This window comes from Myotis daubentonii, chromosome 1, assembly GCF_963259705.1.
Source record: "Myotis daubentonii chromosome 1, mMyoDau2.1, whole genome shotgun sequence".
NCBI lineage: Eukaryota > Metazoa > Chordata > Mammalia > Chiroptera > Vespertilionidae > Myotis > Myotis daubentonii.
The window spans coordinates 210,280,007-210,304,166 of NC_081840.1; the positions used below are offsets into that span (position 1 = coordinate 210,280,007).

Sequence of the window (24,160 nt, forward strand, 5' to 3'; positions counted from 1 at the left end):
CTTTAAGATGTATTCTCCAGAATTCAATCTAATAAGCAATACCCATATGCCTTTGCTTTTTCTCATAGTAAATAAATAAAAGAACATTTCACATATGGCTCCATCAAACTTTAAATTTTCAGCCTTTTGAAATGTCCTAATTAAATAGAATATATAATTTATTCTTTTTTTTTTTTTTCATGTGAGACAACAAGGCTACGAGTAGCTTTAATTACACATAATCACTGTAGAAAGTTAAATAAGATAGGGACCATTCAGGAGTTAATCACTGTTGCTCTATGTTTGATGGTTACCCCAACTCCGTGAGTGGATCAGGGCACATGGCATCCCGACTTCACGGCCAGACAACTGTGGCTCAGAAAGGCGCGGTAACTTCCTCAAGTGGCCACCCAACCAGTCAGCGGAGTATAATTTATTCTTCATGGTTCATAATAATTCCTATGATTTCAAAAGACAGAACCATAGGAGGGTCCAGTACTGGATCATCTGTGACTACATGAAAACATCTACTTACACAGTGACTTAGGGCACAGGGATCTTGCTCCTGTCTCCTCCATGCCTCTTCCATTTAGGGAATCCAGTACAAAATCATGAGAATGTGAATGTGACTTATCATGAATGTAGACATAAAATGTCATGGTGCATTGTCATACTCAAGATCCTGAATCAGGAACTTCTCCCTCAGGGCAGCAGTAATATTCCACAAAACATACCTGTCCATCTTCATTTCTTTTTTTTTTAAATTTTTTAAAAATATATTTTATTGATTTTTTACAGAGAGGAAAGGAGAAACATCGATGAGAGAGAAACATCGATTAGCTGCCTCCTGCACACCCCCCACCGGGGATGCACCCGCAACCAAGGTACATGCCCTTGACCAGAACCCTTCAGTCTGCAGGCCGATGCTCTATCCACTGAGCAAAACTGGCCAGGGCCCATCTTCATTTCTAATCGTATACTGTAATGAGAGGAAGCCTCTGTTATCTGTCCAAATAGGCACCTTGCACGACAGGACTAATGCCTTTGTAGAGGGCTTCAGTAAAGAAATCTTGTATCTGTTAATGTGGGTTTCATTACAATTAAAGGACTCCATGAAGTCAGAATCTTGGGGATAGTCAAGGTGTTGCATTCCCAACAGTAGATAACCTGAAATAAGGCTTGTCAGGAGACATGGTGGTCTGCAGGACCTCACTTGTCCTATCTAATTCGGAAAATGCTTCACGGAGCCCCCCTGACTGGCACAGGACTTGATCCAAAAAATAGACAAGTAGTCTAAAAGGACAGTTAAATTAATTAGGGAAGTAGCAGGCTCTTCCTTTAAAGTCTTGAAACATTCCAGCCTGAATAAAAGCATTTGCTTGCACACACTTTGCATTTTCCACTGTCACCTGGATTCCATTTTTAGTACCAAAGCAGGTGGCCTGTTGTCGGAAATGAATGGCCTTCAGGACAGTGAAGAGATTCCTAACGTCGTCGAGGCAGCCACCAAGCTGTAGCCACTCTTGTCTGGGGACCGTTGGTTGATGAGGGGCGTCATCTACCATACGGTTGGCGCCAGGGATGCTCAGGCGTCTGCACCTGCTTCCGCGGGCCATGTAACACCTTCACGGTGGGGTCCGGACGCCTAAGAACCCTTCCCAGCCAGGTCACCGGGAGACGAGGTGCAGCTCCCGGGGAAGTGGGGAGGAAGTGGACCAGCTCCCGCCAGTGCTTTCAGATCTCCAGGCCACCTCAGCCCTATGTGGCCTCCTGTACTTTTTCAAGTCTGAGTTCTGGATTCCAATCAATGGTTTTCAAACTCTTAAAGAGAGAAACCCAGTATAAGAACACTTGGCCGAAAAATAAGGTATCAAGTGTACGCATTTGTATCGCTGTGTAACAAATCACCACAGGTTTAATGATGTAAAACAACAGACATTGGCTACCTCATAATTTATGGGGTCAGGAGTCTGGGCACACCCAGCCTGGGTCTATTATAAGCCTGTCTGCCAGAGCTGAGTTCTCATATGGAGGCTCAAATGGGGAAAGGCATGCTTCCAAGTTCACCCCTCTTGTTGGCATTGTTCACTTTCTTGCAGCTGCAGGACTCATAGAAGCTTGATTCTTTAAAACCAGCAAGGAGAGTCAGACTCGAGTGATCTGCGAGCAAGACAGAGTCTTACATGATGTCATGTGATCATGGGAGTTACATACCATCAGTTTGCCATATTGTATTGGTTAGAAGCAAGCCATAGGTCTTCACTACACTCAAGGAAACAAAATGACACAAGGGCATGGACACCAATAGCAAAGGCTCATGGGAGCCACCTTCCAGTCTGTTTGTCATAGTGAACAACTTTGAACTCTCTCTTCTTAAAGTACTTTCCGCATGAGTAATCAAGGAAGCCGAAGACCTGGGAAAATGTAAAATATGAAACTCATTGACCTAAAAATATTCATTCCAGGTCTCTTGTTTCAGCGGGGGGTGGATGGCACAGCATTCTGTAAACAATCCTTGGCCCAAGATAAATGCGGCATCTTCAAAGGTGTGCCTGGAAGCATGCATTTTATGCTTTCCTGGGGATTCGGCTCTGCGTCCTTATGACTAAGTTATTTTCACCCAATTTTGTCTTGTGGAATGAGGTGGCTTGTTCCCAAACCCATGTCATGATGACCACAGTTGAGACATTTTCCATGTGAAGCTGTGCTCGCTATTCTTATGTCTCTAATTACCATGTCTCCCCCAAGACCTGGCATGAGTCTCTACAGCCCCGTGAAAATTTTAAAAATACAAAGGGGAGGCAGGCAGTTAAAATGTTCTTTTAAAAAGTAATATAAGTCATGTTATTAAAAGTGAACATTAAAAGAGTTCCCTGTTGATGTCGCATTTTTTATCTTCCTTTTTAAACCTCTAAGGAGAGTTTATGTTTTATATGCCACACCTTCTCTTTACTCCAATTAATTATTGCCTTAATTATAAAACAGCTGGAATACGTTTTCTTAAGAAAATGTTATGCATTTAATGTATATTCTTACCAGCGCTCATAGATAAGGGGAGTGGAGGGGGGCGAGGGGAAGGGATGAAGGAGGGAAAAGGAGGGGAGGTAGAAGATTCCTCTTAGAACACTTAATCCTTAGCCCCCCTTTCTTCCTCCACTGGTTCCCTTCCTACACCTACATTTAGAGAAAAATCATGATGGTCCATGGGAGACTATAATAAACTAGGGGCCCAGTGCAAATTCGTGCACCTTGAAAGGAACTGTGGGCCACGAGGCTGTGGTGGGCACAGGGGCAGGTCTCGGCCCATCCTCCATGCCCCCACCCGGCCCCTCCCACCGCAGCCCCCAGTCCCCTGTCTGCTGGCAGCCCTGCTCCCGCTGCTGCTGCTCCCATGTGCTCACAGCGCTGGTCCTACTGGCACCCGCTGACGGCACGGAGCAATTGGGGCTAGCGCCAGTAGCGGGTGCAAGCAGGGCTGATGCTGTCAGTGGGTGCAAGCAGCAGCTGCTGCCCCATCACCCCTCAAGAACAGGGGAGGTGGAGAAGCCCTCAAGGGCGATCAGGGCCAGCAGCCACCGCTCACACCCGCTGATAGCACTGAGCTATCGGGGCCGGCACCAGCAGCAGGTGCAAGCTCCAGGTGGGACCATGGTGCACAGGAGCAAAGAATTTTCAGTAACTACCAGAGGCTCACCCCGATGACAGCGACCAGCGCCCCTGATGGTCAGCACACATCATAGAGACCAGTTCGGTTGTTCCGCCTTTGGGTCTATTTGCATATTAGAGTTTTATATATATAGATGTCTGGCAAGGAGTGTGAGCTTCAGTCACTCAGTGAACACTGCAGACATTTCTGTAAGGCTTGACTTCTACTAACTGCTTCATTAATACAAGTATTCCTTCAAAGGGAACAAAAGTTAAATTTTAGAGTGTAGGGAAGATGGTGATGGGGAGATCACTGTTTAATGTATGGGATTCAGAGCCTCCCCATCTCCTGCCTGCTTAGCTTCTTGCCCCACCCCCATCCTCTCAGGAAAGGCAAAGCTTTGTAGTCAAGTGGACAGAGAGGCTCACAGGAAAGTAGGAGGACATTCCCCAAGGGGCTGGGGCAGGAGAGTGGAGCTGGCCAGGGACTGGGTTTGGTGGATTGAGCTCTCCATTGATAGGGGAGATGAAAGAGGAACTGAGGGAAACAGAATACCCTTGGATAAAGGGTTTGGGGGGGCTAGGAATTGGGTGGGTGGGGTTGGGGGGAAGCTAGAGAACAGGGCAGAGGACTTTAATGACGGTTGCTCTAGACTTTCTATTGGACTTCTTAAATGTTAGCGGGAATTGTTAATAAAGACTAATGTTCCTGTGTAGGCTGGATTTATTTATGTGTTACATCACTCTGATCATCCCTAAGCATGTGCTATATTATATGTAAGCATGTTTTATTATGACATCTCCTCCCCCTGCATGTATTTCCTAGGGCTGCCGTAACTAACGCACCACAGACTGACTGTGTGACTTAAAACAACAGCAATGTATTCTCTCACTATCTGGGTGCGAGATGCCCAAAAGCAAGGAGTCAGCAGGGCCACGCCCTGTCTGAAACTGTAGGGAACCCTTCCTTGTCTCTTCCTAGCTTCTGATGGTTTCTGGAAATCCTTGGTGTTCTGTGGCTTGCAGATACATCTTTTCCATTCTTTGCTTCTACCATCATATGTGTTCTTTGTGTGTGTGTGTGTGTGTGTGTGTGTGTGTGTGTGTGTATGTGTGTTTGTTCCATGTGTCATTACCTTTTATTATGAGGACACCAGTCATGTTGGTTTAGGGAGTACTAATTCAGTATGACCACATCTTAACTAATCACATCTGCAAAGACCCTATTTTCAAATAAAAGCGTATTAGGAGGTTCTGGGTGAACCTAAATTTAGGGAGGGGTCATTATTCAACCCAGTACAAAACATGACAGAGAAATTCACACAATCCAATTAAAACAATTAACTAATGAAATTTAGTATTTATGCTCCAATTAGTTAGGCTGGGAAATAAAACCAGTGAAATTCTGCTTGGGGAAGGAATTGATGTGAAACTGTCAACTTCTCTACTCCTTTCCTGCCAGCTGACCACACCTCAAGCAATGTGCTGACCTTATTCTCCAAACCACCCTCCCCCTGTACATCCCCCACACATGCACACACACACACACACCACTAGCAGAAGGGAGATCCCGGTGCCTATGTGCACAAGCCACCCCAGCACTTTGCTTCCTCTGTTTTGGAGACTCAGGACTAGCCCCATCAGTGACCAACATGACGCAGAGGGAGGGTCTCTCTGAAAAGCATGCATCTCAGGTTTGGCCAGAAGCAGTGCTGACGGGACTGGAAGACCAGGGGGAACTGGGCTGTCTTGTTGTGAGGGCACAGGAAGATGGAACGGGTACAATGACATTGGAATACTGCTTCAGTATTTGATACCCCACCCCTTTAGCTGAGAAGGTCTTATAGGACCCTCATTCACCAAGAGTCAGAAGATGTCTTGGGCCATATTTTGCCTGAGCAAGGGGTCTGTGTGACTCGGGACAGGTAGGGTTCAGTCTCAGATTTACTCACCTCGGGCTCACATGTGCAAAGAGAACTTTCTATAACTGGTCCAATTTTCCCTAACCTCCATACCACTGACTAATGAGGAGTGCGGGTAGGACTGAATTTTAGTCCAATCTGCTAGACTCAGGCGATTCCAGTAAGCTGTCTCTTTTGAATGAGTCAGTTTTTCCAATTTGCATCACTCTCCTGTTTCTCTCCAAGATGGTATCTGGGCATGTGGAAAGCTTTGGGCCATTGGGGGAGAGGGAGGCCCCTGGAATTATGCTGCTGCACAGCTCCGAGCCAGCTGATGTCTGAGAGGGTGGCTGGGCTGCTGTTAGCCTGGACTGTTTGGAGGAAGTTCACTGCTGAAGTGTGCAGCTGGGCCACTTGTAGTCTGTTCTCTCCTTCCTTGGATAAGGCTCAAGTCCTTCCTGCTGACTCAGCTCCACCACAACCAGCACTGGCACTCTAGCTGGGACTTCCTCTCAGGCCCCAGCTTGGCGGAGGGGTCCACCTCATGTCCCAGCATGGCCACTACCCCCTCAAGGGCCAGGGTGCAGGCACTGAGGACCCTCAAGGAGATAGAGGCTTATGTCTCTAGTTCTCCCATTTTGAGCAATGCTACCTGTCTTTAATTATTTATTCTCAGCTATGTCCTCTGCCCAGGACCAGGGCAGGGGCCTGAGAATGATGGAAAGAGATAATTCATTGCCACACTGCCTGGGATAGCTCTACTCTCTGAACCATGAGGGAGGGCAGAGACTGGTGACAGAGTAAAGGCTTATGTAGAAAGGAGAACAGCAAGAATCCTGAGAAAAGATCATTGTATCTCCAACCCACTCTCAATATTACTGTATATAGTTCATAATATTTGGGAAAGTATGGCAGACAAATAAGGAAGTAATCATTAAGCTCTAGACAGACATTCTGTACCTGCACTGTCCACTATAGTAGCCATGAGCCACATGTGCCTTTTGAGCACCTGAATGTGACTAGTGCTACTAAGAATTGGAATTTTAAATTTAATTTTAATTAATTTAAAGTTACATTTAAATAGTCACCTGTACTTAGGGCTACCAGATTGGGCAGTCCAGCTCTATACCTTAACTTTTATGTGCCCCAAACCCCTTTGATACTCTGGTCAAGCCCATGGACTCCTCTCAGACTAACATTTAAAATCTATAGGATTACAATAGAAACCAATCAATTTAATATTTCTATTTTCTTCAGTCTTTAATTAAAATTATTTAATTTTTAAAAAATGTTTAATGTAGTACTCTATGTACTTCTTTATTAATGTATTAGATATCAATTTAGCAACGAGCCTAATCTTAAAGAAAGATGAAAATAAGCAATACTTTGAGATATCCGATACAATGTAACAGGATATGAAAATATCTATGATTTCTATTGATGATAAAGTCACATGCACTCCTAATGCAACTACAGTTTGGATTCAGTTAGGAGTTTGTGAAAATAAGCATGCACACTTTTTCCCATCCAAGTCCACAAACCTGTTGGGGAGACACGGAGCCAGGCTGAAAACTCCTGCTCTAGACTTATGTAAACAAGACAGGCTGGTGAGTAAGGTTAATGCATGCAAGAAGTATTCATGGAATGTCCACCACCTGCCAGGTACTATTCTAGACGCTTGGGTTGCAGTTGTGAATGAGACAGACCAAGTCGGAATTTTCAAGAAGTTTATATTTCCGTGGAGGAGGGAAACAAGGAGTCAATAATCAGGTCATTTCAGGTGGTAGTAAATACTATGCAGAAAGTGTAATGGAGTGATAGTGACTCTGAGGAATAGTGACTCTTTTAGATGGGGTGATCTGCAAGGTCACTCGAGAAAGTGACTTTGAGTTGAGGCTTGAATGAAAGGATCCAGCCATGCAAAGCCAGAGACCTAGAGCTAAACGAGGTTCCTGTGATTGGCCCCATGTAATCAACACAAGTGAGCGCCACAGAATCAAGATGAGAGTGGGGAGGGCTCAATCAGTGCTGGAATTTGTGAGTCTTCATCTGAGATGGCAGGGAACTTCAATTTTATTCTAAGTCCACTTGGAGTAGAAGGTGGATTAAGTGACCCTCTTGGTGAAGAATGGATTAAGAAGGAAAGTGGAAGTGGGGAGTTCATGCAGGAGGCTGCTTTAGTCATTCAAGTGCAAAGTGATGGTGGCTGGTGACTGTGGATATTGTCATGATTCAGATAAAGAAAAATGAATGAATTCAGGACATATTTCCAGAGAGAACAGAGAAACTTCAATTAGGGAGCATGAAGGAAAGAAAACAGTCTCAGAATGACTCAGGGCAATGTGATTTGCTGAGATGGGAGAGTGGTCTTGGAGATAGATTTGAGTCAGAATCAAGACATACTTTAGTTTTATTACTGCCCTTTAGGTATTAAAAAAGAGAGGTTTGGATAGTTGAACCGGAAGTTCAGTGGAGAAATCAAGACTAGTAGTATAAATGCTGGATTCACCATCACAGAGACGGTATTTAGGCCATGGGATTGTGTGAGATAAACCAAGAACAGTGTTTGCACAGAAAAGAAAGGCCTGGTTTGAACCATAAGGAAATTGAGTATTTAGGAATTACTTTTTGATTATTTATTGTGCACTTTTTTTGGTCTGTACTTTCAGATTGGTGTGCGCTTCCAAAGGCAGTAAAGTCCCTCTGCTGATCTGGTAAATTAGGCTTTAACTGTGGGTTAAGATGATGACCTCACAAAGGCTTCTGATAAAATACTATGAGGCTATTTGCAAGGACCCATTCCCATACATTCCCATCACTAGCATCACAATGATGCTTCCATGGGGCATTCACCATTCTCTTCGGTGGGTCCAGCATTGAAAGGATCCCCCCTTTCTGAGTTCCCCCTTCCTTTACTGATTTCCTAGGCTAGAGGCAGATGACCTGGTCTCTGGCAATCAGGTTCGCTTACCCCGGACTTCAAGCAGAAAGCTAGAATGGCAGAGCGGCAGACGCTGAGTCCAATCCGTTCTGGAGAAGGTGGTGGCAACCCCATTCATTCCAGAGTCAGGCGTGGCAGAGGCCGCAGCAGTCACAGCCAGCGTTTTAACAGCGTCAGTGACACACACGGAAGTGTCTCTGAGCACGGCGAAGCGGAGCGTCTCCTCTGGAGTGTCTGTGGAGTCCCCTGGAGCTTTCTTCCTTAGAACCCATTCTCCATGCCGCCCGGGCTGGCCTTCTTGGAGCACCTCTTCTCCTTTAATACCTTCCTTTCTGCTAAGCCAGTGCTGATGTTTAGGTTTCCCAGGAAACAGCCAGCCAGAGATTTATGTGCAGGAAGTGTGGGGGCAGAGTGGCCTCAGAATCAACATCTGTGAGGGGCGAGGGATGCAGGAGAGGGCAGAGGAAGAGCTTGAACTTGGATGCAGGTGCAGGAGAACCTGCATCTGATCCCATGGGGGTCCCTTCAGAGTTGCCCTTAATTGAGATGAGGGAGCTGGGGTTTTTTTCTACTCCCCACCCCCCCCAATTCTCCCCATTGCCCAGTCATTGGGCACAGGCTACCCAAAAGAGGGGGCATGTCCTTGGACAAGGTGACTCTCACATTGAGAAACATTCCAGGCCAGGGATGCAGTGAAAGCTGTCAGCCACCAGGACTCCCAATCTCCGCAACAAGCTTTACAAGTTGCAAATCCATCATTCCCCTGAGATCTAATAATAATCTCCTTATTTTTTTTTTCACAATTCAAATGGGAAATTGAGGCTCAGAAATATTAAATGACGGCTAGAAAGTGGTGGGAGTGACACACTCTAGTCTTAAGATCCCAAATGGTGTGTCTGTGCCTGCCCCCTGTCAAATGCTGCAGAGAATAATCATGCCCTCAGGAACAGACAAGCTACACAAGAGCCAGAGGAGAGCCGGGCCAGCCTTAAGATTAGCAAGCACGTCACTTTGGGAACTTTTCTCAGGAACGTTTAAATTTAGGTAGGGTTTGGGAGAACGGACCCACCATTTGTGAATGAATCTTACTCTATATTCTTGCGCACAAACGGCCTCAAAACAACGACCAAAGCCCCAAGCTAGATACTACCTGTTGATATGAGACCTATATTCCTACCTTCACTTACATTCCCTTCAGATTCTGGTGGGATTTGAGCTTTGCCAGTGAAATGCACTTTCATGATATTTGGAAGACAGCGAGATGGAGACTGTTTTCCTACAACTGGGAGGGTGAACAAGCAAGCCCTGACGACAAAGGTCAATAGCAAGAGCCAGGCTCCATGTCCTCGGCCTGGTCCCCAGTGGCAGGGACAGACGCGACAGGAACAGCAATAGTTTCCTGACCTTTGGCTTGTAGCTGCAGTGGTTGGTCTTGAAACCAAAAGGCTAGGAACTGCGCCCTAATTTCTACTCCTCCACCCCTTCCAAAAATTGTGTAAGCACTTCATTTCCTGTGTTAAGCCAACCTGTTTCTGCTTGAACCACTTACAATGATTTTCTTTTCTCTGCGCTGAACCTGATAGGGTGCCCCAAGCCTGAAGCCAGAGGCACTGGCTGCTTTCCACCCCCACCCCCATGATACAACCACAACCAGAGAATAACATAGAATGAACCAAGTCCCTGAGTGCGAGACGACTCCTCCAGGGAAACCAGGGCCAATGGCCAGGTGGGTATTGCTTCTGGAGGTTGAGAGCTGAGAGCCTGTCTTGCTATCGGATTGCAACACTCAACCTTTCCAACCATGATGGTTGGTCCCAGAATAGACCTATCCTCCACCTTTTTGATCCAACATGCAGAGGCCACAGAGAGGCAAGGCGTGAAACCCCACCAGCTGGTCAGGACACTTCCTGACCACGTGCATTGACAAGAGGCTTCTCTAGCAAGCGGATGTGCAGGAGGAGTTCTTGGCCACTGGCAATTGGCCACGTGTCAGCCAAAGATGGAGGCACCCAAAGCAGAGTGAACAACAGAAAAGTCACCCCCGAAGGATGGAGGAGAGCAGTGAACATGTAGAAATTAAGCCACTTGGGTTTATAGCTATCAAAAGCAAAATGCCTCTTTTCAAACAAAGATGTCATTTTTAGAGAAGGACAGAGCCAAAGCTGCAAGGTCAAGCCCTGCAAATTCAAGCATGACGTGCGGAACGCAGAAGATACTCTGAAACTATTGGCTGAATGATGCACAGTGTAAGAAGGGATTAAGATAATGGGCAGCCACCTTCGTGTTTGTTTTTAACCTGGTATAATTTTATTTTTTTGAATTCATTGTTGAAAGTATTACAAATGTCTCCCCCCCATTGCACCTTCAGTGTTTTGGGGTTTTTTTTAAAAACAAAAATCACTAAAACACCAGTTTCTGCTTCATAAGTCTGTTTCCATGTTCCAGGCAACAGCTGGTCCCACTTTATTGCTGTGGGTACAATGAGTTCTAGTAAATCCTGTGTAATAGTTGTATTCATATGCTCCATCCTTTTAACCATCTTCTTAATTAGGATGCTGTCCTTTTAAGCAAAGCATTTACATAGTTACTTTATTGCATTTGAATACAGTGTTAGCTTCAATAGGCTTAATATAATTTCATGGTTTCTAAAAAAAGTGCTTCACAGTGAAGGGAATTTATTTTATTATCAGCAGGGAGTTATTTCCATGAATATATATTCAAGAGCCATTGCTACAGAGGCTTATGAAGTTTGTTGAGAAGGAAAGATTCTGAAGATGCAGTAGATGGTGGTAGTTCAGCCACTTGTAAGCCTCGTTTCTTTGTACTTAATGTTCTTTTCTATAAAGTGGGGTCCGTATCTTCCTTGCCTACCTCATGGAGTCATTGTGAACAACAAATAAAATATTATGCATGAAGGGACTTTTGCAAAACCTCAGGAGTGATGTGCATTTCAAGGGCTATTACCCTCCCCATGGAAGCTCCTGACCTCACACCCCATGTGGAGAGGGTGGGTGGGATTTAGAGGCACTAGGGTGGACTTGGACTTTCAGGATGCAGGTGATAGAGCAGAGGGAACATGGATTGTTTAGAAAAGATGATGGAGGATAAGCAGAGCTGAGAGCCTCAGACATTTGAAGACTGAGGGACAGAGGACAGGTGTGGGGTTAACTGTTAGTTGTGGGTACCCACTGATACCAAAGTCCGTGCCTCCTCTCCATTATCCTGCGTGCTCTTCCAGCCTCACCCAAACCTCATTCTCACTCACATCAGTGTTTTGAAAAATCCTCTCTGAACCCCAGAGCACTAGGGTTCCATTTATTGGGGTCAGATGTCCTAACCTCCCTTTAAATAGAGGTCAAATGAATCTTGGCTGACATCAGGTTTTAGCTACACATGCACAAACAGATCCTTGGCAGCGTAATTCTCATATTTGAATGGCAAAGATTTATGAGGGAGGCCCTAATGCCTTTGGAATAATACTGCATCACCAGTACTCCATCATAGAACTAAAAGAATGTTAGTCACCTTTCAAATAATGGAGTGAAGTCCATTGTGTTTTCTATGATACCTTCTATAAAAATTCAATTATTTCAAGCCCAGCTGTTTTATCTACTTCTTTTAAATATATCAAAGTCTCAATGTAATCGAAAGTATAGAGGCATGGAAGCAATAGTAGTAAAAAGATCACTGTGCTTTGAGTCAGAAAACTTAAGTTTGAATCTAATTCTGAACCTTAGTAGCTGGGGAAGTTTGAGCAAATTATTCTATCCCTCTGGGCCTCGGTTTGTCAAACTCTTTTTTTTTTAATATATTTTATTGATTTTTTACAGAGAGGAAGGGAGAGAGATAGAGAGTTAGAAACATCGTTGAGAGAGAAACATCGATCAGCTGCCTCCTGCACATCTCCTACTGGGGATGTGCCCGCAACCCAGGTACATGCCCTTGACCGGAATCAAACCTGGGACCTTTCAGTCCGCAGGCCGACGCTCTATCCACTGAGCCAAACCGGTTTCGGCGGTTTGTCAAACTCTTAAAATGGGAATGATAGCATCTACTGACAGGGGAAGGATCCAGTGTGGATGAAAGAGCTTGGAGAAAATTAATATCAGGACCTTACTTCATTGATTATGTGTTATAGCCATGGATAAATGTTCTTATTTATTCATACCTCATTGACATTGGAGGCCCTCAAATATATTCTTACCTCAAATACCGGTCTGCAAACTTCTTAGCTTCAAATCGGGTTTGGGAGCTATCCTTTCTTTCTTGGCTTCCCTCCCCTCCTCTCTAGATTTAATGTTTAATTTAATTGTGGCCATGCCCTTCTTGGCTGACCTCTCAGTTACAGATCAAAGCACAGAGTCCCATTGCCAATTTCAAGTCCATCTAACTGCTGTCCATATATAGAGAGGCTTACCTACACCCCAGTGTGATCCTGAGAATCAGTCACAGGAACAGTAAGGGGAAATGTGGAACAGTATGGGAACTCTGAGTGAATGGAGAGAGGAAAGGACAAGGGTCAAATGATTTTTCATATCAGTCTTCCTGGTCCTGAGAATCCGTTTGCCTATGTAAGTCTAAAACTGAACACCTAGCTATTTATTTTAATCCAGGGGAGGGTGAAGGCAATGTTAACCTACTGATAAACCTGGAAGGGGAATAGAAAACAATGTGAAAACATATTTTCTATCAGATGGAACCTACCACTGGCTACGTATCTGTTGGGGTTTGTGGGGAACCAATAATTAACACCACTTTTTCTTGCCCATATTCTGAACCAATTGAGAAATAAAACATGGGGTTTAAGCAGGTAGAGAACCCAAGCATCACCTTTATTATTGACAATGCTAATATTAAGCTATTCACTATAAGTAAGTGGGCTTCCCAGTACTTTCTAATACTTATGAGCATGCCTATATCTACAAGCAAATGGGCTTCCTCCCCTGCAGGCCTAGTCCATGTCTGAGAGCAATGGTGATTTTTTCTCTCTGCAAGTGGGCCCCCTCTTGAGAGAAAGAGAAGAGGAAGGAGTTCCGGAATGCATTCCAGTCCCTCTTTTCAAACACACCCTGAGGAGGAATAAGGGAAGGAGAGCAGAGAAAACCCAAAAATGTTGTGCTTCATGTGGCCATCACTTCATATGGATGGAAACATCAGCCCTGAGAAGCATTCCTCTCTAACAGATCAACCATTCTTTCAGCCCAAAAGTAAATTCCTGGAAGAGGAGTTAACTCTGAAATCCACAATAAATGCACAATTGTGCTTCTTGAAGATGATGACTTGGATGAAACATCCATAGTTTAAGAATACTTATATATTGCAAAATATTTGGCTGTCACACGTTTCATCTCCATTCTTACAGTGCTTTCTCCTCGAGGCTATCTACTCTGCTAATTATAAACCATCCATCAACCTGAGTCTCGGAAAACAATACTTGAAAAGCAGCTGGAAATAGAGAGATTGAGCCATGGATGGTTTCCAGGTCACAGAGTCAATGCTATAAAACACTTTGCAGGATGGCATATTTTTTTTTTCTCTCCCTCAGCCTGAATTACTTCTTAGTGTTCTTGAGTCTACTGGCATGAGTCCTCCTGAAGTCAGGAAAACCATATGAACCCGTCCAGGGAGTAGCCAAAATAAATTGTTAATCATAACAGATGTAGCACCAAAGAGTGTTCCATCCTAGTCAATCTTCTGTTTTATTGCTGTTTCCCTTGGCTTCATTGAGGATCTTCCAAGGGGAAAGGAAGCCCATATTGTACATGCTACATCTCATTATCTGCTGGAGGAGAGAGAACAGTAGGAATGTTCAGGGGATCCAGGTCAGGGTACTTCTAACACTAATGAGATGTTTACTGCAGTCCAATTCCAACTATCCTTCTGGGGATGTAAAGAGTTTGGGGTCCCCCACTATATCCATTATAGCTTGAGAGTATGAGAAGCCCATGAAGTTTCAATTTTCACAGAGTGGGGATGACCAACAATATATGTGCCTGCATGTTTCAAAAATGGCTTCTTTAGATGCAAAAGTTGCATTCAATAATTGCAATTGCTTCCACTATCTGGTTCAGTGAAATGGAACCAGGCTCACATGGGCACTTAGTTATCTGGACCATTGTCTATTTCTCATTTATAAGAGAAAGAAAGAAGCAGATGATAAGCAGAATAGATCAGCAATGACCAAAATCTGTCCTAGGACAGATCACAGTGACACATCTCGCTAATCATAATAGACCCTTGGAAAACAGGTTTAACTCCTTTGAATTGAACCTGTGCCACCTCCACCTGAGCAGTATTCTACAGGTGGTTAATGAACTTGCTAGAAGGCAATGCAGTTCTTCAATGTCAATTATGGCATAGGACATTGGTATTTACCAAGGAGAGAAAATGGACTTATATGGTTTAAACAAGAAGGAAATTTTGTCTAGGCCTCAGATACTCAGATAAACAAGTTCAGCATCCTTCTTTGAGCCTCCATTGAACCGAAGTTCAACTGCTTTGCAAAATTAAACACAAAGATTGTTGTGCTGTCATTCCAAAAGCATGCCAGCTCCCATCCTGGCGGCCCCATCACACCTACTAGTAGTTATATCTTTAGATGTCAGTCTTAATAAAGCAAGTTCTGTTCACCAACCCTCATTTACCACAACTCACTTAAACAGTGATTTACACATGCTGATTTGTTCCAATTTAGGCAGCTCACTGCTCCTCTGAATTTGGAGATGTGACTTACCTGAGCAGGGATCATGAGTCCACGTCTAAAGGAGAATCATCATATTAGAAAATCTGAAGCTCCACGAAGTCAATCTAAGCTTATTGGAAGACCCAAAGGTTGGAGCTTTGACACCAGAAATTGGTTAGCTGTTGCATGAGGAGGAGCTAGTTATCAAAGCCCAAGGGAAAAGGCACCCCTCAAAACAGTGTGGATCTCACTTTGCTGTACTTTCATACATAATCTTCTAAATCTGAAATTTCAGTCTACCAGCTCAGGATCTAGTATCAATTCGTGTGTGTGTGTGTGTGTGTGTGTGTGTGTGTGTGTGTGTGGTGGAGGAGAAGATGGACCTGCCTGGTCAGTGTGGCTCAGCTGTTTGGCGGTCATCTCATGCACCAAAAGTTTGCTGGATAGATTCCAGTCAGAGCACATGCCCAGCTTGTGGGCTGAATCCTCGGTAGGGAGTGTGCAGGAAACAGGCAATCCATGTTTCACTCTCTCATCTATGTGTGTGTCTATCTCTTTTTTCCTCTCCCTTCCTCCCTCTCTAAAAAATCAATAAAAATATTTTTAAATAAAATAAGTGATTAAAAACAATAACAAAGTCAACTAAGGGATAGGGCACTTTTTATTTATCACTGTGTACTGAATAATTCAACAATGTGAGAGATAAAATATATTTCCTCAAAAAGTTATATTATTGGTCTAAGTCCTACACACGTGCTGCTGTTTAATAATATATAGGTGAGCTTTAAATTTGCACATTTTGTTATCTATCCTTTAATAAGCATTGTACTCTACATGGAAGTTCCTTTGTAGAATACATAGGGATACAGTTGCCTTTGACACACCCGCAGGAGCTACATACACTGTTCATTTTGAAGGAAAGTTCTTTTTTTTTTTTTTATTTCTGCATGTTTTTTTTATTTTAATTAAATCTTTATTGTTCAGATTATTACATTTGTTCCTCTTTTTTCCCCCCATAACTCCCCTCCTCCCAGTTCCCGCCCCACCCTCCGCCCTCACTCCCCACCCACTGTCCTCATCCATAGGTGCATGATTTTTGTCCAGACTCTTCCCGCATCTCCCACACCCCTTTCCCCCCCAAGAATAGTCAGCCCATTCCCTTTCTATGTCCCTGATTCTATTATGATCACCAGATTATTTGTTCACTTGATTCTTAGATTCACTTGTTGATAGATGCATGTTTGTTGTTCATAATTTATATCTTTACCTTTTTCTTCTCCTTCTTCTTCTTAAAGGATACCTTTCAGCATTTCATATAATACTGGTTTGGTGGTGATGAACTCCTATAGCTTTTTCTTATCTGTGAACCTCTTTATCTGACCTTCAGTTCTGAATGATAGCTTTGCTGGATAAAGTAATCTTGGTTGTAGGTTCTTGGTATTCATCACTTTGAATATTTCTTGCCATTCCCTTCTGACCTGCAAAGTTTCTGTTGAGAAATCAGCTGACAGTCGTATGGGTATTCCCTTGTAGGTAACTGAGTTTTTCTCTTGCTGCTTTTAGGATTTTCTCTTTGTCTTTTGCTCTTGGCATTTTAATAATGATGTGTCTTGGTGTGGTCCTCTTTGGATTCCTTTTGTTTGGGGTTCTCTGCGCTTCCTGGACCTATAAGTCTATTTCTTTCACCAGGTGGGGGAAGTTTTCTGTCATTATTTCTTCAAATAGGTTTTCAATATCTTGGTCTCTCTCATCTTCTGGCACCCCTATAATTCTGATGTTGGTACGCTTGAAGCTGTCCCAGAGGCTCCTTACACTATCTTCGTATTTTCAGATTCTTTTTTCATTTTGCTTTTCCAGTTGGGTGTTTTTTGCTTCTTCGCATTTCAAATCTTTGACTTGATTCTTGCACTCCTCTGGTCTGCTGTTGGGAGTCTGTATAGTATTCTTTATTTCAGTCCGTGTATGCTTAATTTCTAGTTGGTTCTTTATCATAACATCGAGGGTCTCATTAGATTTCTTGTAGATCTCATTAAGTTTATCAGCAGCTTCTAGACAGTTCTTGAGAGACCTTAAAAGTGTGGTTCTGAACTCTGTATCTTCCATTGACAATTTTGTCCTGTTTCTTTGTCTCCGCATTTTTTTATGCTTTCTTGGTGCACCCCCTAGTGGTCTTTGTGCGAAGTCTTGTTGTAGTTAAGCCTTGATTGTTGTAGTTAATACTAGGGGGATTTGACCTCCAAGGCCAACTGGCTGTGAGAGTCAGCTGTGTCTGCAGTGGGAAAACTTCTGTCCTCTGGGGAGGTGCTAATCTAGCCTTTGCCTGAGGCTATCTGGCAAATGGCTCTGTGCAGGGCTTGGGCGGGGTGGGTCGCATGGGATCAAACAGGGCGGGCAGTAGCGAGCAGTTATGGCTGCTCTCAGTTCCGTCCCTCGGGGCTCTGCCTCACAGAGTCCCAGCAACCGCTGCAAACCTCGGAGAGAAAGCTGCCTTCGAGTTCCGACCGAAGCCAGACAGTCCCGCTTCTCCCGTTTGAGTCTGGGTCCCTAGAGACTCGCCCGGATCTGGAGCTCAGAGTCTGAAACTCCCTCCCTATTGAAAACAACAACCGCGCCCTCCGCCACCAGCCCGCTCGCGCGCACTCTGCACCTGAGTATTTCACTTCAGCACTGCGCCTCCTCTGAGTCTGGGTATGATATTCTCTTTCCTCCTAGTTGTAGAATTTCCACTCAGCCAGCCTTCCTGTGGTTCTGGATGATGTCCATTCAGTCTTTTAGGTGTAATTTGAATTGGTTGTTCGAGGCAGCAATCTCCGGCGTTAACCTATGACGCCATCTTGGTTCTCCCCTCTGCATGTTTTTTCAAAGGAAAGTTCTTAATGGTTCAGAGTTGTAGCTGCTGAGTTTTGATGCATTTCTTTCTCTAGTCCCTGTGCTACAAAGTTCATTAAAAGAAAATTTTCACTGTCTGTGTTGCTCTTCTGTCATTATTGTTATTTGTTTAATTTCATGACTGTCCTTGAAAATAATTTTGTCCTATGGTGAGGAGGAGAGTAAAAGATTATGGGTATCAGATATACTAAATACACCACTGGGTTCTGGAGCTTCTACTACAAAAAAGTACAAAATGTGACTCGGGAAATAATGATTTCTTTGTGGATTAATACATGAATGAACAAATTCTGCTTCATTACACAAAGATTTGAGGTTGCTTTTAAGAAATACCTATAGGAAAATAGCAAACAAAACATCAAAACCATAGAAAATAGAGTTTGGAGACAGATGAGGGTACAGCAGAGGACACATACAGACAGGCTGAAACGTTTTCTATGATTGCTAAAGCTACTGCTTTCCTTCTTTACCTCTGAGCTTCTCATCGTGAAAGAAAATGTTCAAGGCCAGACATACCCACTACACCAGGCTATGACAAATGTAATGTACAGGTGACAGAGGCAGAAAGAGCCCTGGCTGGAAGGAATCAGCAAGCAAGTGTGTTTCCTGAGGTCCTAAGTGCCATAATTGGTGATCACAGCTATGGATAATTATAGCTTAATTAATGAATCATTACAGCACGGTGAGATAAATGTTGCTGGGGCTTCCTACAGAACAGTCTGCTATCCATAGGAGTTTGGCAACCTGATCGTGGAGTGAGAAGAAACAGAGAAGGGCATGCAAACAAAGGGTGTAGCCTCTGCATAGGTGCAGAGAACTGAAAGGTCATGCCAGGTTAAAAGGTACAAGAACTTTATTGGAAAGGAACTTATAATTCAGGATGAAATAGGACTTAAGCCTGGAGGCAGCATCCAGCTTTTGAATGATGGCAGCGTAGGCCAACTATGGCCCTTTAGCCAAATCTGGATCCTGGACTCTTTTTGTAAATAAAGTTTTATTGGAACACAGCCGTGCCCATTATTTTACATATTGTTTATGGCTGCTTTCTCATTCATCACTGCAACAAAGTCAAGTAGTAGTCACAGACCACATGGTCAGCCTGAAATATTTACTAGCTGGACCTTTGCAGGAAAAGTTGGCCAACTTCTGATGTAGAACATACTAAGGCGTTTGAATTTTATTTTATAGTTTAAAGGGAAACAGTGAAGGATTTTTAAAAGATAGGAGAACTAGCAGGGTATCCTTGGAAAGCTTACTTCACAAATACTAGTCTCAGTTCCTTAAGGTAAAAATGATTGGGCATGCCACGGAACCCACTCACCTCAGGGAAGACAGTTTCAAGTTAGAGCTACCTGTAGACAGATCTGCTTTAGGTCATGAAATACAGCACCTCCTGTATCCACGGTTTCATTGTTTATGGTTTCCGTTACTTGCAGTCAACTGTGGTCCAAAAATTTCAGAAAGACACGATTTTAAATTGTGCGCCATAGTGAGGAGCATGTTGATGTCTCATGCTCATCTGCTCCACCCCGCCCAGAATGTGAGTCAGCCCTTTGTCCATCATCTTTCCACACTGGATAGGCTACCTGCCCGTAAGGCACTTAGCAGCCTTCTTGTTATCAGATCGACTGTCACACCTCAGTGCTTGTGTTCAGGTCACCCTTATTTTACTTAAAAGTGGTCACAAAGTGCTAGAGTAGTGATGGTGGCCATCAGATATGCCAGAGAAGCCATAAAGTGCTTCCTTCAAGGGAAAAGGTGAGTGTGCAGAGGGAAAAAAACATATATACGGGGTTCCGTACTATCCATGGTTTCAGGCATCCACTGGTGGGTCGTGGTGACCTATCCCTGAGGTTAAGGGAGGACTACTGACTTTGTAAGCAGGACAGATTTTAGAGACTCAAACCTTCCAAGAATCTAATCAGGAGCAAGTTGTCTAGCAGACTCAGTTGAGACAGGCTTGGGGATGGCTCTGGAGTAAGAAGAGTAGCTGAGACATTTTATTTGCTTAGAAGAATCATTTAGGATTCGTAGAAGAATTCTAACCCATGGCATGTGGTTAGGAGCACAGGCTCAGGAGCCAGCTTCCCAGTCAAACACTGGCTAGGCCACTTATCAGTCATGGACCTTTGGAGGCAAGGCTCAGTTTCCTCATCTGTCAAATAATAGTAATAAGGTTGTGGTAAAGATTATTGAATTATAGTTTCAGTCACACAAGAAGCAATCAAGAAATGTTCACCATCTCTACTACCAGAAGCATTCAGATGGAGTTTAACCCTGACTTTAGATATGACATCTATTATATAAAAAGCCTGTGGTCATCACGCCATCACGCCGTAACAACCGATCAGCAAGAGGCTGTGTGCGCAGTAGGCTCACGCGGATGGGCGGGGACTTGACTCTGGAGGACTTGACCTGAGGTGGGAGCAGGTTTCTGGGTCCTGCCTCCTGCAATGGCAGCGATAGCAGCAGCAGGACTCTGGGTCCTGGGTCTTGTGCGATTTTGTGCACTGGGCCCCTAGTTACATTATATTACATTACTTTACATCATTTCTCACCATATTACATGCACATCTGGGAGGAAAATGCCAGCTAGTGCAGCTATAGAAACAAGAAGTGGCATCAACTAGCACCCCTCCCCCACCCAAAAATGGGGGAGAAAACTGATATTTGAGAATAAATAATTAATCTTTTTTTTTTAATCCAAAACCCAGTTCCTGGTATTTGTTAGTTAGTTATTATATTCACTTCTTAGGGCTGCCATAAAAATTACCACAAACGGGGGTGGAAACCAATGGAAATGCATTCTCTCACAGTTCAGGAAGCCGGAAGTCTGAAATCAAGGTGTTGAGTAGGCCCTTCTCCCTCTAGGGCAGTGGTTCTCAACCTTCTAGCCCTTTAAATACAGTTCCTCATGTGACCCCAACCATAAAATTATTTTCGTTGCTACTTCAAAACTGTAATTTTGCTACTGTTATGAATCATAATGTAAATATCTGATGTGCAGGATGGTCTTAGGTGACCCCTGTGAAAGGGTTGTTTGACCGCCGAAGGGGTCACGACCCACAGGTTGAGAACCGCTGCTCTAGGGCATGAGGCTCCTGGGGACAATCCTTCCGTGCTTCCTCCTGTTTCTGGTGGCTCCCAGCAATCACTGGGGTCCCTTGGCTGTAACTGCGTTACTCCAATCTCTGTCTCTGTCATCACATGACCTTGGCCCCTGGGTGCGTGTCTCTGTGTCTTCCCATGGCCTTCTTATAAGCATACCAGTCATGGGATTTAGGGCCCACCCTGATGTAGTATGATCTTATCGTAAGTTAATGAATTACATATGCAAAGACCCTGCTTCTAGTAAAGTCACATTCTGAGGTTCTGGGTGGACATAAATTTGGGGGGACACTGTCTAACCCAGTACCATTATTCACAGCCACATTTTCCCAACTGTGGCTTCAGGTCATCACCATCTTTTGTCTACTAGTCCTCTGATGTTGGCACCTGTCTGTCCAGCTCTTACCTGCACCTTGAGGCTCAGCAGCCTGTGCCAGGGAAAGCTCAGAAACCCAACCCTTCATTGTTTCGTTCCTTCCTTGGCAAAGAAAACATGGGTGCATAATTCTTTGCCTTATGCTTTGCCATTTGGAACACTTTCCATTGGAAAATATGATATTTTCTCTTAGAAAACACATTTCAAGTTGCAAACACTCAATTTACAAACTATTTTTAGGAATGCCTGCATTGTTAATGAGACGCCATGCGGGGGGGTTGGGACTATCATCAGAGCCACAGTGGGGATCCAGCTTTAATGTAATCCCTCCAGATAATGCTGTCTGTTTGCAATTTTTAAACTGAGTGTCATTATAAAATATTAAAATTTTATTTAGGGGAGGCTCATATTATGTCAGTCCAATTTTTAGACAAGATTCTAACTTGCATACAAAGGATTTAAATATTGTATTTCTTAGTGTGGGTTCATGTAAAATCAGAACCTTGGACAAGGTCATGGTCCAGGTAGTTTATCTGAGAAGTGATCCTGGGAACTATGAGAGAGGGAGCCAGGAGAGGAACAGCCAAAATAAGGTGCCTTGTAAAGGTGGCTGCTGTGTGCAGTGGAGGCTTGGTCCTCCAGGACTTTGGGGGATTGTAGAGAACACCTCCCCCAAATCGTCCTCTGAGCTGGAGCATCCCCTGAGCACCTTCTCTCCATCAAATGAGGGCTTGCCTCTGGCCATTAACACCTTCACACTCTGATGTGGGAGAAGGTGCTGGAGCAGACTGTGCTTCAGATGAGGTGCTGACAGTACATGATGAGACGGAACCCACATGCACCTGTCCACCACCATGGCTTCCATCAGAGGTGGCCAAGGGAAGGCGACACAGGCACCAGAAGCACCCGGGTTTTCTAATTCCTTCTTTTCATGCATGATATGATCTTCATTGTGGCCACAATCTGAAAGTTAACTGCCCTATGAATTAGGAGTGGCATGTTTATATATTTCTTTTTCAAGTAAAATATATTTAAGGTATTGTAACCCGAACATATTTTATATGATGTTGTATCAGCTAGGCTGCTTTAGGCAGCAAGCACAAGAAGACCCAAGTCAAGATGGTGTGAAGAGAAGATTAGAGTCTGATATGGCGTCCTGTGCTGTGAAACATCCATCGTTTTAGCCTCAGGCAGCCAGCGGGGATCCCTCAGCAGGCGGACTTCTGCTACAAGAAGGCTCATCAGAGGCCTGGGTGGGATGGGGTCTACAGCTCCATCCTGACATGCTGAGGGTAGCCAAGGAAGCGCTCTACCACCAGACGCGGACTTCTCCAGTGAAGTTCCTGGGGAGGCTCATGTTCTAGGAGCCCGAAGAGTAGAGCATGGAGTCTACGCTTTGGGGACAGGGGTGGAGGGTAGGGCTGGGGCTCCGAGCAGCGCAACTCCAAATGGTGGCCCAAACATTTGTCTTTATGTATATAGTTGATTCTTCTGTCCATTTGTAGAGCTGCTAGGATCATTTAGTGCAGCGGTTCTCAACCTGTGGGCCGCGACCCCTTTGGAGGTGGAACGACCCTTTCACAGGGGTCGCCTAAGACCATCCTGCATATCAGATATTTACACTACGATTCGTAACAGTAGCAACATTACAGTGATGAAGTAGCAACGAAAATAATTTTATAGCTGGGTCACAACACGAGGAACTGTATTTAAAGGGCCAGAAGGTTGAGAACCACTGATTTAGTGGCATCTGAGCTAGCTGCAGGTCCTCTACTTTAAGACTGCATCTGTAAATTAGAACTTTACATTGGTTTGAAATATTTGACATGAAAATATTTTCATTAGATGAGAAATCTATTTGCAATCATTTTTGAAATTTCAGCACTACATTGCCGATGACAGAAAAATGAGCTGTCGAACTTGTCAAATATAACTTCAACTATTGTATTTTTTAGTAGCTTTTTAAATGGTTTTAAATCTGTATCATCTACTTTTGCAGTGTCTTGTTGACAGCCACATTCCATTAGTATTTTAAAATATCATCACTATATATTTTGATCAGTTATTCCATGTAGCCATTTCAAGCATGTTATAATCACAAATAAAGCTTAAGTTCCTCATTAAAATTTTTGCAATTTCATGTTTTGAAATTTTTACATACATTCTGTATTCAATATATTCCCTAGTAATTTGCACTTATTTTCCATATCTATATATTTTATATAATTTAAACTCTCAGAGAGCTCCTATGCCAATGTACCATACAAGCATTATCATTTTCTATATGTGCCATGTCATAAAAACAAGCAAGAAATTTGGAAATATCTCACATAAGTTTGGAAGTGGGCAGTTCCTGGCTTGATTAAGTTAAGTGCTTAATGGCATCATCAGGTGCCTACAGTTCTGTCCATCTCTGGCTCCGCCCTCCTCTGTAGGTTGTCTCTTGTCCTCAGATTGTCCCTTCAGGGTTGCACGATGGTTGCAGCAGCCTCCAACCTCAGATCCTCAAGCAACCACATCCAAGGTGGGAGGAAAGAATGTCCTCTACTTGGGCCCACCCTGGGGGCTAGGAAGGCTCTCATAGACGCTTCCTTACAAACTTTCCCTGTCATCTCCATGGCTGGAGTATAACCAGGCCC

The 24,160-nt window shown here is 43.9% G+C and overlaps 1 pseudogene; it reads right to left on the reverse strand.

Moving 5' to 3' along the window:
* Positions 1-433: 433 nt before the first annotated feature.
* On the reverse strand, positions 434-1,537 carry LOC132213457 (cell cycle checkpoint protein RAD1-like; annotated as a pseudogene).
* Positions 1,538-24,160: the final 22,623 nt, after the last annotated feature.